This window comes from Camellia sinensis, chromosome 14 (assembly GCF_055761805.1).
Source record: "Camellia sinensis isolate YWXY chromosome 14, ASM5576180v1, whole genome shotgun sequence".
Lineage (NCBI taxonomy): Eukaryota > Viridiplantae > Streptophyta > Magnoliopsida > Ericales > Theaceae > Camellia > Camellia sinensis.
In genome coordinates this window covers 3,944,246-3,953,884 of record NC_138974.1, presented here as the reverse complement: position 1 = coordinate 3,953,884, position 9,639 = coordinate 3,944,246, and positions in this window count along the sequence as shown.

Below are 9,639 nucleotides of genomic sequence, written 5' to 3'. Positions count from 1 at the left end.
ACCTTTTTGAGGAGAACCAACCAGCCATTGCCACGTGTCCGAGCTGAGAGTTAAGTCAGCCGATAGAGAGAGAGAACCCATCATTTTGTTGTATACTTGTTTTGAAGAGGAGAGAGAAGCTCTAGGAGAGGAAGAAGAGTTCTTGAGAAAGAGTGGATTTCTAAGCTTGATCCCTAGAGATCGAACCGTTAGATCCGTGTTCAAAGGTTAGATTCTTCATCTGCTCACGTTGTTCTTTATGTTCATGTTATTGCATTGCATGATTGAATATGATTTATAAGCCATGCATTGCTTTGAAGTTCGGTTTTAGAAAGAGAAAATGGCATTCATGTGTTCTTCGTGAAAAGTCATGTTTTGATCCGAAAGTTTATGCCTGGATTCATGTTTTTGTGTTTGTTTTCACATGATTTTAAGTATGGGTACCCAGGTCCATGTTTTCGAACTCATAGCATGAAACCCCAGATTTTGTAAATAAAGAAGTTATGATTTTGGCATCCATGTTCTTCATGATCTTCATGTTCATGTTCTTCCTGTTCTTCACGGGTGAAAACCCAGATCTCCAGACTTCACTTCCCGAGGTGTAGTCGCCGAGATCACTCTCACCTAGACCTAACACTTAGGCCAAGCATCGTATCTCACCTTGGCCTACCTTGCATGATCACTTACACCTTTAGTTGTCTTGTGTGCACCTCGGCAAGTAGCCGTATGCTGAAGCCTAGGTAGCCACACCTCGGCCAGGAGGTGTGGAACCTCGGCAAAGACCTAGTTGGTACCCAGCATGTCTTCCTGACATGTAAAACAGTGTTTTGACTTCTAGCATGTTTTCCCGAGATCATTTACATGCATGTTAGACTTGTTTTGAGAAGTATGTTCAGTATGCTTTGCCATGTGTTGTAGGACTTAGACCTTTGCCTTGATCCCGACGTCCCAAGAACTATGTGAGTGGTATTTTTAATAAAGTTATGTTCTTAAGGTTTTGATAAAACTTTGCCTTGTTTTGATAAAAGTATTTGTTAAGCATGAATGATATCCCCATTTTATGTATCAAGTATAAGCTTCGTTTTGAATGGCAATGTATCAAGTAAGCTTTGTTTGACGACATTCACCAAGTGTTAAAGGGCTACGGGCTCTTGTAACATAGGTCCCTTATGCTGGAGGACTCTAAACTTGAGCAGCACCCAAGTGTTAAAGGGCTACGGGCTCTTGTAACATAGGTCCCTTGTGCTGGAGGACTCTAAACTTGAGCAGCACCCAAGTGTTAAAGGGCTACGGGCTCTTGTAACATAGGTCCCTTGTGCTGGAGGACTCTAAATTTGAGCAGCACCCAAGTGTTAAAGGGCTACGGGCCTTCTTGCTTGGTCTTGTTTTGCCACTAGCGGTTTACCGCGTGGGTCTTCTAAGTAAGTAAGTAAGTTTTGAAGGACCAAGGTTATGCCGAGGTTATGTTATAAGATTTGACGCATGTGAAGTACGTAAGTTTTGCAAGATCAAGTTTGATGAACAAGATTTATCTCATGTTTTGTACAAGCTATGATAAGTATGGTTTTGACAAAGATATATTATGTATTGTTTTGAAAGACCTCGGGAATCATTCATTTAACCCCTTTATTACTTGTACCATTCACTGAGTATCCAAGCTCACCCTCCCTATGTATATATGTAGGTAACAAGCAAGAAGTCGGCTACGCCGAGATGTGTGTTTTGCATGTATGTTTATGCCGGCAGTGAGGATGTCGGCAAACTAGAAGATTATGTTTCATGATTTGTGGCTCAAGTGTTTTTGTTTATGTCGGCAATTTTTGAAGCTAATGTATTTTGAACATGTCGGCTCGAGAAGCCTTTTTCCAAGATATAATATGTATTTTTGTATTTCATTTCTATTTGTATTCAAGTTATAAAGCTATGTAAAGATGTATGCCATTTCATTTGACTTATGCACTGCTCTTATGGACCACTTGTATTTTAGATTATTGCTTCCGCACTTGTGAGCCTCCTATATCTATACTCTGATTGTGTGTGAATTTTGGAAGTTGGCCTTCGGTAATCACGGATTACTGGCCATCACGGCACCAAACTACTAGGGGCGGTTTGGGGTCGTGATAGATGAAAAATGAGATATTAAAGAATAGAGAGATGTGTGCTGAGAGGAAAAGCGAGAAAAGGGTTTTGAGAGAAAAATCGAGCTTGAGGGCCGAGTGATGTGAGAATCACAAACGGAGAATGGGTGGGAAACAATACCCGGAGAAACTGCCTCCTCGCAAACTGAGATGTCTCTCGTCTTTGGGACACGTCTGTGTGTCGTGTCTTTTGTTTTGTTTGTCTCGATTCTTGCTTTGAGTCATTTTGAGTGTTTCTCGATGTGTTTAGGTTGTTTACCTTTTGTTCTCCGTTGTTGAGTCTTTTTCGTTGAGTTCAGTCGTAGGCTCAATACCCGGTTGAGAACCCTTCTCTCATTTAAAAAAAAATGAATCCTTTTGTGCTCAGAGTGCTGTGCCATTCTCCACATTTGTGCAAAACAGTATTTGTTCTTTTATAAAACTGCAGGGTTCAACCCAGGTCATGTCAGAACAGTAGAACCAAGACCTATCTGAAGCTATATGGGTTCCAGACTACAAAGCAAAAGAAAAGAGGGAAAACCGAAGCATCTGAGTGTGTTTCACCTTCAGCAAATTCCGTGATTGTACTCCGGATGTACCTCTTCAGGCCTTGTTAATGCTACCAAAGTATGAGTGCCCCTCTACCTCAAGTGTAAGCCTGCTTCAAGTCAGAATGGCAGTCCAAGCAGCACATGTGGTCTTCACATGTAGATGTCATCTCTTGCCAATATGAACAAGGTGTGCCCTTTTCAAGCTGAGTGTGTTGCAAAGTCCTCTGAGAGGTAAATCAGAGGCACCGGAGTACATGTTTGATGCCCCTCTATTGCATAGGATGTGCACTTTCATATACACTTTTGTTACATGCGTGCCACGCATCGTTATGATTCATGCATAGAATATGCTTGCTTTCGATCCCGTATAGAATATGCTTGCTTTCGATTTCGCATAGAATATGCTTTGCTTTCAATGTTGCATAGAATATGCCTGTCTTATGCACGGAATATGTCTTCAATATTGCATCGAATATGCTTTCCATGATTGCATAGAAAATGCCCCCATACTTGCATAGAAAATGCATCTTATCGCACTTCTTTTGTGCACCTCACTCGCACTGTCTTGTGTACCTGTATTGCATTGTTTTGCACATCTCTAACATGCGCTGTCACGCACGTTCTACTTGTATTGTTATGCACGTTTCAATCGCATTGTTATGCACACACTTTAGTTGCGTTGTCACGCACACTCTATTTGCATTGTTATGCATCGTTCCACCTGCATTGTTATGCACGTTTCACTCGCATTGTTATGCACCCTTTCAATTGCATCGTTTTGCACGATCTCTTCCTTCCGGAACACAGGGATACGTCCCTATGTTTCTCCTTCCATTTCGAAACGCCGGGATACGTCCCTATGTTTCTCCTTCCGAAACACAGGGATACGTCCCTATGTTTCTTCTTCCTTCTGAAATACCGGGATACGTCCCTATGTTTCTTCTTCCTTCCGAAACATCGGGATACGTCCCTATGTTCCTCCTACCTTTCTGAAACACCGGGATACGTCCCTATGTTTTCTCTTCTCATTTCGAAACACCGGGATACGTCCCTACGTTTCTCCCTCTTCGGTTAAAAGCATTTGGAATACGTTCTAATGCTCACACCATTCCGAAACACCGGGATACGTCCCTATGTTTCTCCCTGCTTGGTTAAAAGCGTTTGGAATACGTTCCAATGCTCACACCATTTCAAAACGCCGGGATACGTCCCTATGTTTCTCCCTCTTCGATTAAAAGCATTTGGAATACGTTCCAATGCTTACACCATTCCGAAACACCAAGACACGTCCTTCTGTTTCTCCCTTTTTGGTTAAGAGCATTTGGAATACGTTCCAATGTTTATACCTTTCCGAAACACCGGGATACGTCCCTATGTTTCTCCCCCTTTGGTTAAGAACATTTGGAATACATTCCAATGCTTATACCTTCCTAAAACATCGGGATACGTCCCCATGTTTCTCCCTCTTTGGATCAGAGCATTCGGAATACGTTCCAATGCTTATGTCATTCCGAACACCGGGATATGTCCCTATTCTTCTCTTTCTTTGGTTTAGAGCATTTGGAATATGTTCCAATGTTTGTACCATCCCATTTCCTCTCTCGCGTGTGCTACGCTGAGAGGTTCTCCCTTTCCTTACACATTTTCAGCGTGTTTGCATTGTTTTGCATCCATCCCGCATTATTATGCATCGCCCTTAGGTTTCATTGTCTTGCATTCTTCCACTTGCGTTGTTACGCAGCTTTTCGCTTGCATTGTCATGCATATTTCTAATGATATTGTACCTGTTAAGTTCTCTTTCTTTTTCAGACACGATATTGTATGTACGGTTCATTTGAAGCTGGCACAACCAGACAAACCGGACAGGAACGATATTATATGTACGGTTCATTTGAAGCTGGCAAGACCAGACGAGCCGAACAGGTATTATATTCTCCGCGTGAAACGTAGCGAGAATTACATAATTCTCTTACATCCTTTCTGCATTGTAATGTAGTTGGATTTATGTCAGATTGCTTAAACTGTTGCATTTATTGTATGTATATGCTTCGTTACAGCTTTCTTTGCATGATCATAAGTTATGCTCGGCTTTGTGCATTGTCTTGCATTTTGCACTTGCCTTCGGGCGCATATCTTTATCTGTAGCTTGTATGCTTTGTCTAAGTCTTCAGCCTTGTCAAAAATGGGTCATCTCTAGGCTTTGACATTCACTGCCGTCATTGTTATGACTTTCGAGTTCTGTCAAAGAGGGGTAACTGTAGACACCCCATTTTTGACCGTCCTCAAGACTTGGACGTCACCGTTTGAACGCTCAGTGATCATCCATGTTCGTGTTCGTTTTGAGTTCCTAAAGGCCTCGGCCGCGCGCCTTATCTCAGGATTTCTTAACTTGCCTGTTCTGTGCTTGGTTTTGCACCAAGGACTTGTGTTTTGTGCTTCTGAGGGTGGGAAGAGGCTTGTTAGCCATCCCTGAAACCCACCGGCCGTGGCATGATGCCACCGGCCTTGTTTTTTTTTCTACCGACCAAATGTTTGGTCGGTCGGTATTCTCTTAGGTGTATCGGCCTTTTTGTGTGGTCGGCCGACCATTTATTTGGCTGATTGACTCCTTTTCTGGCCGATACCTCCTTTTCGCCTTTTTCAGGCATGGTGCATGCCAGCTGTGCCAGCTGGAGTGCACGAACTTGTCCTCCATACACGTGTATGGAGGATTTGCCCCTTTTGCACCCTTTTGTTCTAAGCTTCTTGGAGAAGCTTGCACCCTTTGCTCAAGCTTCTTGAGGAAGCTTGGACCTTTGTCTTAGCTTCCTCAAGAAGCTTGGACCTTTGAGTTAGCTTCTCTTAGAAGCTTGACCTCCGTGACCCTTTTGCCTTAGCTTCTTTAAGAAGCTTAGGCCTTTGTCTTCCTCTATAAAAGGAAGCCTTCCTTCTCCTTTGAAGAGGTTCAGCAAATCAGAGTTATATAGCATATATACACCACTCTCTCTTTATATCTCCCTCTCTCTCTTCATTTGTGTGTGTGAGAGGGCCTAAAAGGGTGTTTTGTTCTTAGTTTTGCACTAAGGCACCTAGTATTACACCATACTTGGGTTATTGGGGTCTTGAGAGTTTGTTCTTGGAATTTTGAGTTGATTTTGATCAGAAGAAGGGGCCTGAGGTTGCTGTTCTTTAAGTGTTCTTCAAGGGTGAGCATAGCTACTTTATATTCTCCATTCTTGCACTAGCTTTTAACCCACTTTGCATGCTGTTTTGAGCTTTGTGTATAACTGATAAAAACTCTGATTTTTCATGCTTAAGATGTTTCATTAAGGTCACTTTGATGTTAGGGGTCGACCTCCCCCTCTTTGGCCTTGTTTGGCCCTTTTTTGTGCCTTCCTTGTTGAGCCTTTGTAACTTTCGTGTATTGGCCTTCTCACCACTGAAATCTAGAGGATTTTCAATGGTGAAGAAGAGGTTTTGAAGTCTTGCATAGGGGAGGGACACCCCTCTCCCTTTGTGTCTCATTTGTTCATGTTTTTGACTCATAAGGGTAGCATGCATGCTTAGTTTTGTTTGGTCTTGTTTCAGAGGTTATTTGGAGTTTATTTAGCATGTTTTACCTCTGTTCTATGTTGGTTTATTGACCCCTTGCATGCATAATATACTTGCCCTGTATTCCTCCATTTTGCCTAGAAATGCATCTTGCCTTTAGACCTCCATGCTTGCATGTTCTAGCTTGACTTCATGAAGCTTTTGGTCATATTTCATCATGCTTAAGGTCTGTTGGGTACTGATTTGATCATGTTTGCCATGTTTGGTATAGCCTCTTTTCATTTTGGCTTGTGAGCCTTGAGTGTATGAGTCATTAGCTTGCATTACCTAGGCAATTTCAGTGATTTGGAATCACTTATTATGCCATTTCAGTCCTTGTTTTGTGCTTACATGCTTGCATTTGCTACCCTTTCAATGCCTTGAAAAGATGTGATCTTATGCTCCATGTTAGGGCCTTGGTGTATGTCTATGTGTTTGAGGCTTTGGGCTGCCATATCAGTGGGTTTTGGGGTGCATTTTGATGTATTGAAACTTTGTTTTTCATCACATAATCCATGCCATGTTTAGTTGGGGTGGGTGTAGAGCAATGCTCTTTTTCGTGGCTTTGAATGCCCTTTGTTTTGGGCCCATTTCTTGGCATGTTTTGATCATGTTCTATGCATGCTTTAGTCTTGTTTTGGAGTGCCTTAGGACTATTTTAAGCCATTTTGGTCCTTTGGGGTTTGGTTTGACATAGCTATGGTTTGGACCCCTTTGTTGGCTTCAAGTTTTAGTCATTATTGCATGCCTTACTTGCATAACATGGTTGATTTGGCATCATCCTCTATGCATTTTCAGAGTTTAACATGTTGGTCTAATGTCCATGTTTATCATCTTTTGAGTGTTCTTGAAAGTTACCTTTTGTGCCTTAGCTTTAGGCCCATTGGTGTGCATGTTTGCATGAGCATTTGTCCATCATTTGCATCATCTTTGGCCATTGTTTATGGCAAGGCTGAGGTCTGCCCTTTGTGGTTTAAGTCCACCATTGCATGTTTTGACATGTTGCATTACTTTGGTTTCATGCTTGCATTGTCTCATCTTTGCACGTTTGCATGTTGTTTAGCTAGTTGCATTCCATATCCTAGCTTGCATGATAGGTTGCATTGCATTGTATCTTGCATGTTTGGCACATTGCACTTAGCATGTTTGTTACCTTAGCCTCATATTGCATGCTTGAGACATGTTGCACACTTGAGTCACATTGCATACATGCATTACATTTTGGTTGGTTTGGGGTGTCAAACCAAGCATGAGGAATGAGGGGGCGTTCGTACTCAAAGGGACGTAACGCGCCTCAATCCTCGGTCGCTGATGTCCTTGATCTCAACATGATAGGGCGTGTAGCACTCATGTGTTTTGTTGCATTCATTCACATTGAAATGCATACTTGACTTCTTGGACCATCATGCATTGAAATGCGCGATTGATGGTCCGAAGGTCGAGTACCAAACTCCCTTGAGCCCATAGCATGATAGGGAGAGTGTCCATGCACACATTGCTTTGAAAATTCCATAACATGCACTGTCTGTCCTCTGCTGCTGTCAAAACAGGGCTCTGCAGGAAGAAATGGCCGGCCGACCACTTTTTGTGCCGACCGACCATCAGTGTCCAGCCGGTGGTTCAATATTTGGTCGATAAGCCTATTCCCATGGCCGGTGGATTTGAATTGTGGCCGGTGATATTCCACAACACTCAGAGAGTGATTCAGAAGGATTCTGGAAACTTTCATAAATTTCAGAGGAGCAAGGCAGTGTAAACAGAGGCAACAGTGGCATGGTATCGGGTTTCCAGGCGAGGCGAACCGAGCATGCATCATCCCATCATTCCGAGGCGGGGCTGCGACCACTTTCCTTCTGTATTTAATTTGTTAATTAATTAGAAGCTTTGTAATATTTAATTAGCTATAGTAGTTAATTATTTGTTTAATTTGTATTATTCTTTCGGACCCTCCGAGCAAGGGCAATTGTGTAATAAGTGTGTGTGAGTGTGTGTATGTCTTCCAACCCCCACTTCTTTCTCCCTTTTAGTTACCTGCTTTCAATGGTTAGTATTAGGGCATATTTAAATTAGCATACCTTATGCTATGCATGCGTGCATCCATACATTTGTCTTGCATGCACCGGGCTCGACACATCATACTAACTGCATTGTATTTCAATTCCAAGTTGAATACATGTTAGTTGTAGCATCATCATATGCAATCTTAGAATAGCCGAGCCTATTGTAGTTACATCTCGCATGTGTTGTATTAGCCATCTTAACATGAACTAGGATCATGCATATGATTATTAACTAGTTTCTGTTTTGGCTTGGAGTACTCGGTAAGCATTTATGTTTTAGCATCCTTGCATAAGTGTAAGTGTTGCCATGATAGCATGCTTACCATGAGGCTATGTGCTTATGTGTTATAACTGTCTGAATGCCTATGGATGAAGGTTGGGTTGCTTGAATTGGAATAATTCGTCGAAACTTGTGTTTTAGACTACTTGCGAGTAGCAAATTTCAATCCATTTTCAAAACAAACGGATATGCGATGTTTTGTTCCAATTCAGGGAATTCAGTCTATACTTGTATGTTGTGCGCATCACATAGTAATTCTAGGCTAATAAACTGGAATAAGAGCACATAATGTTTTCAAAAATCGATATCATGGTTAGTAGAGGCCGATCTTTGATCGGGCGAGCGGGGGTGCTCATAGCTGACCTTCCCCAATCGTACCCAAGTTCCCGAGCCGAGGCAACTTTGGTGATGACGGACACGCGGTCTTAGGCAAACGAGTCAGGGTTTCCTAAATTCCCCTATAAAAAATATTTAGGTGGCGACTCTGTATCTGGCAAAGCAGTCCATGTTTGACACTTCTTTACAAAAAAATCTGTTTTCAAAAACGATTTGCCGGATTTGGACTCTTTGGTTCAGATTTAGAACCATGACAATTTGAGTACTGAACTGTAGTGAGCCCCAAATGAACGAAAACGGGATTTCCCTCCCGGGGCGTTTGGGGGACGTCTACAAGGTATATATGGACATTCCTCCTGGTTTTGAGGATCATTAAATAGAAGGCAAAGTATGCAGGTTTCGGAAGTTATTATATAGTCTCAAACAGTCTCCAAGGGCTTGGTTTGAGAGATTCACTTAGGCTATGCTTAAATATGGCTTCAAACAGAGTTAGGCAGATCACACCTTATTTGTGAAACATTCCTCACATGGAAAGACTACAACACTTATTGTTTATGTAGATGACATAGTTCTTACGGGTGATGATAATGAGAAAATAACTCTGTTAAAGAAATATTTAGCCAGTGAGTTTGAAATTAAAGACTTGGAAAGCTTAAAGTATTTTCTGGGAATTGAAGTTGCTCACTCCAAAGATGGGATATTTATCTCACAGAGAAAGTATGTGCTTTACCTATTGAAGGAAACTG